The sequence below is a fragment of the Chlorocebus sabaeus genome, chromosome 15 (genome assembly GCF_047675955.1).
Source record: "Chlorocebus sabaeus isolate Y175 chromosome 15, mChlSab1.0.hap1, whole genome shotgun sequence".
Lineage (NCBI taxonomy): Eukaryota > Metazoa > Chordata > Mammalia > Primates > Cercopithecidae > Chlorocebus > Chlorocebus sabaeus.
This window is the reverse complement of record NC_132918.1, coordinates 82,844,412-82,854,951: the sequence shown is the minus strand read 5'-3', so window position 1 is coordinate 82,854,951 and position 10,540 is coordinate 82,844,412. Positions and strand designations below refer to the sequence as shown.

The following is a 10,540-nucleotide window of genomic DNA, read 5'->3' as shown; positions in this document are numbered from 1 at the left end:
CCCAAGAGCCCTGTGGTAGAACTCAGCCACCTCCTCCAGTGTGACTTGGGACAAGTACTTTCCCTCTGGGTCACCCTTCCAACCTGTCCATGAGAGTGAACTACACCATTTATGATTCCCTGATTCAGATGCAAGTTCACCTAGCTTGCTTTGGCACCTAGTTTTATTTTACCTCAAAAAACCCCAAGGATCAAGTTTGACCTGAGAATAGTGAGGACAAGTGTGGTTCTGGTCACTGGCCCAGAGGAGAAGCCTGCACACCCCACTTCCTGTTCCTGGGTGGCAGTGGGGAGGGCATGTGGAGTTGAGCCTGTCCCCAGGGCCGTGGGCCCACTTGTTGGGCAGTCGTGTCCCTTGGCAGTGCCTTTGCAGCAGGCTCCGAGCACGTGCTGGGAAGCTATGGGAGCTGACCACGCAGCGCCCCACAGAGAGCCTCAGAAAGGCACAGCACCCTCTGCCAGCTGCATGGCCTTTCAGCTCAGGTTTCCTTTGAAAATGACTTTAAAGGACTTGCCAGCTCAAGGCCTCAACTCACCCTGCTCTTTGAAAAGGGAGAAAATGATCCCTCTGCTCCCATAGAAACTTGGCAGAAGAACTTACAAAACAGACAGCTTCAGGAATGACAATTCACAGGCCTAAGGGAAGCTGGCCCCAGGGTCCCTTTGCTCCCAGAGTACCTCCAAGTTTGTTTGCATTTCATTACTGTTTAATAGAGAGATGGAGGGGCGAGGGCAGATAGCGTGGGTGGCCATTTAAACAAAAGGGAAGATCAAAGAGTGAGTGACTGGAGCCAATTGACAATCAATAATAACTAAAAAGAAAAGTCTCTAAGCAGATAAGCCAGGGCAAAGGGAATATAAAATGTTTACTAAAAAGCATGATGTAAATGCAACTTTTCACCAATACATGGAATATGCATGATGTTCTACACTGTGGGATTTTTAGAGGATAGGTTTATGAGGACCAGGGTGATGAGGATGTGTAAGGGGTAATCCCAGAGAAGCAGGGTGGTTAGAACTATGCAGAGCTATTTAGGAGTTGGAAGGGATGGGGTGGTACTATCACCTAGCTCAGATCTTGCATCTGACCCATGAAAAGATTGAGGCAGGAGGCGTGAAGGCACTTTCCTACTGCCACCCAGAGCCTGGGGTGGGGAGTGGAGAACAGGCTCCTGCTCCTTACACAACCCTAAGGGAAGGACAACCAGAGGCCAATGTTCCATTTTACTTTTTAATATTTATTTATGTATTATTATTTTATTTTTCTTAGAGATGGAGTCTTGCTCTGTCACTCAGGCTGGGGGGCAATGGCATGATCATAGCTCACTTGAACTCCTGAGCTCAAGCAATCCTCCTGCCTCAGCCTCTAGAGTAGCTGGGACTACAGGGGCACGCCACCATGCCTGGTTACACATGTTCTGTTTTAAATATGGGGAAATGGAGGCAGGAACTAGTCCGAGGTCACACAGCTGAAAGTGTCCAGGTAGGCTGAGTTCACATGATGGTTGTCAGTAGAACTTTAATCGGTTCAACTCAATCGTTAGGCCTCAGGCTTCTTGCAGAAATGAGCTATTCCCTTTGGAATCTGGGTTTCCATTTTCTCTCTCTGTTTCACTCATAGTAATAATTAATAATAAGGTTGGTCACGGTGGTTTACCCCTGTAATCCCAGCACTTTGGAAGGCTGAGGCAGGCGGATCACTCGAAGTCAGAAGTTCGAGACCAGCGTGGCCAACATGTTGAAACTCCGCTCTACTAAGAATACAACAATTAGCCAGGCATGGTAGTGCAAGCCTGTAATCCCAGCTACTAGGGAGGCTGAGGCAGGAGAATAGCTTGAACCCAGGGGGTGGAGTTTGCAATGAGCCAAGATCGTGCCACTGCACTCCAGTCTGGGCAACAGAGTGAGATGCTGTCTCAAAAAAATTTAATAATAATAATAAGCTGTCTTGTGTTCTACCAGAGACGTGCATTGGTAAGCACTAAGAGAATTAGAATGAGGAAGAGAAGCAGAGAAAAGCCGAACCCTGAAGAGTACTTGGGGCCTCATTAACGGCAGAGTTCCAGAACCAGGACGACCTTTCAGAATCTAGTTTTATGAAGCTTATAATTGTGTGGGGGTTTCTAGTCTTAGATTTCTAGGATAATCCATCCCTCTTATAACCACTTTATAGTGGGGTCACTGCCTCCATTTCCACACCACTGCCATTACTTGGACTGGCCTGTATGAGTCTATTTCCTGGAACCAAAAGAGCATAATTTACACACAGATAGCCATGCTTCTGGGGTGTTTGTCATTAGAAAGACCCTTACACTTCTTTGACTAGGCCCAAGCTTCTCTATAGTGGAGGCCAAGGCATGCTGTAATCCCTCCAAGGTAGGAAACAAGATGTCATTTGCCCAAAATACTGTACCCAGTTGGAAAGGCAATGTTCCTCCCACCCCCCAAAGCAGAGACAGGAGGCTTCCACATGGTACACAGAAGCCCAGTGGGCATGCTCCCCATTACATGACATACAGCATCCAGGGCCTGCCTCCAAAGAAGAGAAAGCTTCAGCATTCACTAAGAAAGTGGCCTTCTCTCGTTCTCCATGACTCATGGGAGAAAAAAAGAAAAAAATAATAACATAAAAAGTGGCCTTCTAGAAAGACAGATGCCCAGGCAGGAGGATTTTGGAGTCTAGGAAAGGGACTTAGTGGGGTTTAGAGCTCCTGAGTACTATATTGCTCCCAAACCTTTGGGGTCTAGCCCCTTATTAAATGAGGCTGACTCATGTAACCCCAGATGACAGCTGCTCAGCGTATCTAAGAGATGAGTTTCCTGGGTCGGTCTTTCCCTTTAGGACCCTAAGAAGGCAGGTTGGGTATGTAAATACATATGGAGTTGGGATCACAGAATATTGTAACTGGAGAGAGCTCAGTGATGATAATTTCTTCCATAGGCAAGGAAACCAGGCCTGAAAGGAAAGGTGACATGCTTGAGGTCACACCAAGAATTCTTATCAAACATCACCTGACTCCCAATGAGGTTTGTAATGTGGTTCCAGCCCTTAAAGGGTTTGTAGTCAAAATCACAAAACAAACCATGGACATATATGGAAGGAAAATTACAAGGAAACACCAAAATATATAAAACTATGGCTAATAAATGATGTTCCTCAATGAGAACATATGGGCACAGGGAGGGGAACATCAAACATCGGGGCCTGTCGGGGAATTGGGGTCTAGGGGAGGGATAGCATTAGGAGAAATACCTAATGTAGATGACGGGTTGATGGGCGCAGCAAACCACCATGACAGAAGTATACCCATATAACAAACCTGCACATTCTGCATATGTATCCCAGAACTCAAAGTATAATTTAAAAACATGATGTTCTTATGGATTCAGCATATCTTGAGAAGGGGCATGCTCAGAATGGCAAATTGTTCTCTCAGGGCAGTACAAGGTGGACAGCCTTGTTGAGCTGCTGGACCATGGAGAGGCACTCTCAGGGTTTTCACGCGTCTCCCACTTGTTCTGTGGAACTTCAGTGCCTCCTTCCATCTGGACAGATCTGTCCTTTGATGTCACCAGTAGGAATCACCTCTAGAGGTGTATTAGTTTGCCAAGGCTGCTGAAACAAAGCACCACAAACTGAAATGGCTTAAACAATAGAATGTTATTCCCTCATGGTTCTGAAGATTGGAAGTCCGAGATCAAGGTGTTGCCACTGTTGGTTTCTTTTGAGGGCTGTAAGGAAGAATCTGTTCCAGAGAAGAATCTGTTCCAGACTTCTCTCCTAGCTTCTGGTCATTTCCTGGCAATCTGGCACTCTTGGCTGGTAGAAGTATCACCTCAATCTTTTCATCTTCACATGGTGTTTCTGTGTTTGTGTCTCTGTATCCAAAGTTCTTCCCTTTTTATGAGGTCATCACTTGAGTTAGATTAAGGCCCACTCTAATGACCTCAACTTAACTAATTATATGTGCAATGACCCTGTTTCCAAATAAGGTCACATTCTAAGGTACTAGAAGTTAGGACTTCAACATATGAATTTTGTGGGGACATGATACAACTCAACAGAGGCTGTTTATGGGAAGAAAGATGAGGAAAAAGACTCTCAGAAAAGGTACCACCCCATCTTCTTGTTTGCACTTTGTTCTAGCTGTCAAAGACTCCGGGAGTTGAGATTTGGAAAGCCTTCTCATTGCCAGTAGGCTTTACACTCACGGTCTCAATTACCCTCATGACAACTCACTGAAGTGGGTTTCTCTTATCTCTTACAGATGAGGTGAATGGGGAACAAGAAGGTCATGGCACTTGGCTAAGATCAGGCAATACGTCTCCTCTTCTTTCTTTAGTTAGTTTTGTCTTTTATGTCACTGGTGGGTCTCTGTCCAAAAGAGCACGACAGAACAAAATAATTGTGCTCCGTGAACCACACTTTGATCATGCAGATGGGAGAAAACTCTAGATCCAGGTAGGTCTTTATGAAATAAGAATCACCAAGAACTTACATACCAGACCATCATGGGCTTGATAAAAACCCCTTAACAAGAACTGAAGACTATTATAGTTAATCATGTCTTGAATAATCATGGAATATTTGAGCTTACCCCACTAATAGTCTCATCCAGCAGTTCTGGACTATAGGGAGCTTTCAGACCTTCTGCTGTCTGCTCTCCAGGTGATTCTGACTTAGAACCAGGAGTGAGAATTCTGATCAAATCCAACTCTACCATAAAGGAAAGGAAGCCAAGTGACATTAAGCAAAGAAATTCTATGAGGACTAGGGCACAGCTCCCCCAAAGCCTATGTCAGTATTAGTTCCTCGGGAATAATACTACCATGATTTCCTATTTCCAGAAACCTTAGTGCTGCCACTAAATGGTTACCTTCTTCATATACATTCATATGTCTGATTACTTCTTTGGCACAACCCTGGAGGGGGGAACCTTGTATCAATGAACAGGAATTATAAACAGGAAGAACTCAGCCTGATAGAATAAAGGATTTCTTGCTGTCTAAAGGTGGAACGGGCTTTGAATGAGCATCCGAACTCATCACTGAAGGCGATTTAAGTTCAAGATGCGTGGTGAGTTGTCAGCAATCTTGGCTTGCAGGGAGGGCTGGATTAAATGACTCTAAGGTCCCTTTCAAACTTGAGACTATATAAGATCCTATCCCATTTAGAAACTGATTTTGATCATGGCGAGGGATTCAGAGTATGTGTTTCCTCCTAGGAGTCTCAGGACGGAAGGGCCATGGAAGTCTGGGGGCCATTTGAGGAGGAGTGGATGGCTCCTGTAACCTGAACTGACCTGCACTCCAGGGACCAAGTTGTGTCTTTGTTTTTTTGTTGGTTTGTGTGTTCTTTTTTTCCTAACGTACAGGCTTACAGTTTCATACATATCATTTTCTGATAGTGAGGCTATAACCTCATATCCCATCATTTCTACCTGGTACACCTTATTCTTCAGTCACATGGAGAAGCTCACCATTTCCCAAACCTGGGAGGCTTCAGTGTCTTTGCAAACACCAAGACCCCTGCCTAGCAAGTCTCTTTTCTCCATTTACCCTCCCTTCAGTCCCTCTCTTCTTCCAGACTGTGAATTTCTTCAGCCTGAGCAACCGTGAGCATCTGTACAAGTTTGTCGAGTGACGAAGTAAAGGAGTGAGTGCGTGATTACGGGTTCCTGTTGGTCCCTGCTTTCTCTGAGGCTGTTCTACTGGTGCAGTCTAGCAAATAGCCACAAGGTGGCAGGGTAGACTAAGCCGTGGAGGCTGCAGGTGCCACTTTCCCTGGCTCCCGGGAAGTAGGAAGGTATAAATGGGACCAGTGCTATTTTTTGAGCTGATTTCCTATGCCTTTGTACCTATTCTCTTTCTAAATCCTTTTCGTCATCTCAGCAGAGCCATTCAACAGAATTGACTGGGGGGCTCTGGCCCCCAAATCTTTCTTTCGGAGATCTACTTGAATGTGTGTAAAATTCCACTCTGAATCATTCCTTTGGGGATCAAGAATTTCCAGTTCTTCTTGAAAATGTAAGGGGTTATATCTCAATTCTTGGGCAAAAGAGGTCAATTCCTAGTAGAACTGTGGAGAGAGGCAGGGGTTTATGATATGACACTAATCTAGTGTCTAGTATGACAAAACTTTACAAATCACAAAAGCCTTTCATCTCCAAGGGTTCACTTAATCCTCACCACAGTCTCGCCGGTTAAGGAAGCAAGATATCCCATTTGGCAGATGACAAAACTGAGGTTTGGAGAGGAGGGCCTAAGAACATCTGGCTAGTGGGTGAGGGCTGGGAACAGACCATTTGCCTTCTGACTTGCTGTCAGACACTCAGCTAGCACAGGCAGTAACTTTGTGTGTCAGTGGGTGAATTAACAAAAAGGTACACCTATCTTTGTGAGGCAGAAGAATAGGGTTTGGAGACAGAGAACCTAAGGCCAATTTGCACTGGTTTCCTAGAACTGAATGAAAAGGAAAATCCTGGACCGGGCGCGGTGGCTCAAGCCTGTAATCCCAGCACTTTGGGAGCCCGAGACGGGCGAATCACGGGGTCAGAAGATTGAGACCATCCTGGCTAATACGGTGAAACACCGTCTCTACTAAAAAAAATACAAAACACTAGCCGGGCGAGGTGGCGGGCGCCTGTAGTCCCAGCTACTCAGGAGGCTGAGGCAGGAGAATGGCGTGAACCTGGGAGGCGGAGCTTGCAGGGAGCTGAGATCCGGCCACTGCACTCCAGCCTGGGCCACAGAGACTCCATCTCGAAAAAAAAAAAACACAAGGAAACCACCCCCCCCCCACCTCTTCACACCCAAGTAACAAAAGGATCAGAGGCTACTCCCTTTGCAACCTGCTCCCCCAACCCCTCCTGCTTTTCTGCCTTGCAGATTAAAAACGAAAGTACGTCTGATTGGTCCCCTCCTGCAACCAATCAGACTGATTGTAGGCCTACTCTTCATTTGCATAGGAGTGTAACTTTGTAACTTCACTTCAGCCTCCGATTGGTCAGCTCCCATGACCAATTAGATTGATTGTGAGCCACTACTTCATTTACATGGGGTGTGAATCAAGTAACCAATGGGAACCCCTAGAGGGGTATTTAAAGCCCAGAAAATTCTGTAACCAGCGTTCTTGAGGTGCTTGCTCAAGCCTACTGCCGCTTTGTGGAGTATACTTTCGTTTCAATAAATCTATGCTCTTTTTGCTTTATTCTTTCGTAACTTTGTATGTTTTGTCCATTTCTTTGTTCAAAATGTCAGGAACCTGGACACCCTCCTCTGGTAACATTTGTCTATCCCTGAGCACAGCTTTTTCAACTCACAACGGTGTAAAAAGAAAATTTAGGCTTTTAGGGTTGGTATTCTCTTAGGGTCGAAATTGTAAATTCTGGGCGTGGACAGAGCGGAAGCCACCGGGACATGCCATGGCGCTCACCACCTGCATCACAGTGTAGGCCGGTGTCCCTGGACGGCTGGTGCCTAGGCTGTGGGCCGGGTGCATTTCAATCCCCTCCCGGTTCCCCTTCAGTACTGAGGGCCTGAGGAGGTGCCCCTTAAGCATTGTTCTTCTGATGACACTCAGTGACTCTGGATAGTTGTGGGTGGGAGACAGTATCAAATCTCTGCTGTGCTAGCCCTGCCACAGTGAGACCCAGAGCAAACAGCTTTCGCCTTGATTGAAGACCAGGCTTTGCTTTTGACCAGCTACCGTCCCCGGGCCTCAGCTTCTGACTGCAAATGTGAAGACAATATGGGATAATCTTCAAGACCCCTTTTGGGAACAGTGACAAGGACTTTTCCGGTCAAAGTAACTGAGTGATGGAGGTAGGAGATTGCTCTCACTCGGGGTGTTCTGGGAATATAAACCATTCGTTGAGGCCACAGAGTTCTAATTGCTGGGGGTCAGTCCATTCTCATCTATTGTTCCCAAGTTTTCCTGCATCCACGAGACCAACACGCATGGATTCGGGACTTAGGGTTTTCTTATTCATACCTCCCGATATTTTCACAATTCGAAAGGAGCGAACAAAATGACACTAGTTATCAGAAATTCTAATTCATTTTTCAACTCACAAAGGGCTCAAAGTTCCTCTACATGTTAACAATATGGAACTTTGCTGAGATACACTTTGTCTTTTTAAAAATAGTATCTATTGTTCTGAATTTAATTTCAAAATTAATAGGTGTTAAATATACATAAAAACTTGAAAAACAGCGATGACAAAATGTAACATTTATTATTCACCGTATGCCAGGAGAATTTAGAAGTTTTTTAAATTTTTAAATAGCTATGGATTCACAAAAAGTTACAAAAAATTGTGTCGAGAGGTCCTGTGTACCCTTCTCCAAGTTTCCCTCAATGGTAAGGTCTTACCTAACGATAGCACAATATCCAAACCAGGAAGTTGACACAGTGGGTATAATCCACAGACCTTATTCAGACTTAACTCGTTTTACATGCACTCGTGTGTATGTGCGTATGTGTACGTGTGTGTTTCTATGCAATTTTGTTGGATTTGTAGATTCACATAGGCACCACCCCAATCAAGATACACAACGGTACTATCACACCGAAGACAATATGTGCTACCTTTTTATGGTCATCCTGTTTCCCTCCCTTCATCTCTAACCTCTGGCAACCTCTGATCTGTTCTCTACCTCTATAACTTTGGTTTTTTTTTTTTTTTTTTTTTTTTTTTTTTTTTGAGAATGCTCTATAAATGGAATGTATAATGTAAGTAGAAAAATAATATTAAATAACATTTATCGAGCACTCACTATGTGCCAAGAACTGTTTTTGGTTCTGTGCAAGTATGAGCTTATTTGATCCTCTCTGGAACCCACTGCAATAGTCTGTTTTATTTTTCTTACTTTACAGATGTGGAGAGACGGAGATCATCACCCAATTTTATGCAGCCAGTCACTGGCAGAGCTGAGAGGAAAATCTAGATCTGGCTCTAGAGTCTGAGGTTGTAATTAACACATTATCTCTATAAATTGATTCAGCATAAACGTTTAAAAATTAAATACAGAAAATCATAAGATCAACAGTTGCCTTAGAAAACTTCAATGTATTGGTGCCATACAGACCACATTCTCTAAGAACAGTGCTGTTAAGTTAGAAATCAACAATAAAAAGGGAACTGGAAAAATTCCACTTGTTTATACATTTTTAAAAAAATTCCCTCAAAACAACTCATGGGTCAAACAAGGAAAGCTGAGAGTTTCCCTCTAACAGAAGAGCAGTGGGTTCCCTAAAGGCATAGTGCACGGTGCAGGTGTCAATTGCTTCAAGGCTGGAAAAAAAATAAAGGTAATACTATCTCTGCCCCAGACTGAATCCATGAGGGCAGGGACCATGTTTCAGTCATGCCAGTAGCCTCAGAGCCTCACCTGACAAGGTGTTAATAGATGCTTACCGAATGCATTTAAAAATAGACTCCCTTGGACGCTGCCTATATTCCCTTGGCTCCTAAAGTGCAGGCCAAGCTGGAAGACTCTTTGAGCCATTGGAAGCAAAAGCACACCAAAACCAGGATAGAGATGCACAGAAACAGCAAAAGGGATGGCTACGCGTATTAGGAACAGTGAACGCACTTTGCTTCACATGGTGCCTTTAGACATCCAAAATTGTAGCAAAGAATGGGGTTTTAGAGGTCAGCACCTTTGAAAATCCTAATTCGGCATCTAGAAAACTGATGCTCAGGGTACTCAACTGATTTATCTAGGGTTATTACAAGTTTGAGATAAGAACCTGGGTCTCCTGACTCCCCATAGAGAGCTTTGTGCCAACAGAGGGGACCCTTGACATTGCCAGAGAATTTTTGCCTATGCTTTCAGGAATCCTCCAGTCAAAAACCCAGAAATGTTTGCAAAGGTTTTTGGGCTTTTACTGAAATCCCATTTAGAGAGAATCATGGGGTATTAGTCAGCGTTGTCCAGATAAACGGAATTGATAGGATCTATATGTGGGGTGTGTATCTGTGTGTGTGTGTGTGTGTGTATGTGTATTTGTATGGTTCTCCATATATTTAGGTAATATATACACATATGTATATGTATATTGTATACACGCACATATATATATATAAACCTAAATATATGGAGAACCATACATATCTTATGGTTCCCAGGTTCTTCAGAGAAACAGAACCAATAAGATAGATATTTATGTGTGTGTGCTTGCATAGGATATACACATACACCCACATATATGTATTATATAAATTGTGTGTGTGGATATTTAGGAAGACATTTATTATGAGGAATTGGCTCATGTGATTACGGAGGCTGAAAAGTCCCACAGTCTTGCCAGCTGCAAGCCGAAGACCCAGGAAAGCCACTGGCATAGTTTGAAGGCCTGACAGCCAGAGAGCTAATCTTGTAGATTCTAGCCTGAGTCTCAAGGCCTGAGAACCAGGAGTTGAGGGTAGGAAGAGATCAATGTCTCAGCTCAAAAGTCAGGCAGAGAGTGAATTCAACCTTCCTGCATTGCCTTTTCGTTCTATTGAGGCCCTTAATGGATTGGATGATGCCCATCC

The 10,540-nt window shown here is 44.2% G+C and overlaps 1 long non-coding RNA gene across 1 annotated transcript in view; it reads right to left on the bottom strand.

Moving 5' to 3' along the window:
* The window catches only part of LOC119625803 (uncharacterized), a 30,528-nt gene that overhangs the window by 12,218 nt on the left and 7,770 nt on the right, over nucleotides 1-10,540 (bottom strand). Inside the window, exon 2 of the long non-coding RNA XR_005241945.2 lies at nucleotides 4,598-4,716. This is a non-coding gene — a long non-coding RNA (uncharacterized lncRNA). The remainder of the gene's footprint in view (nucleotides 1-4,597; nucleotides 4,717-10,540) is intronic.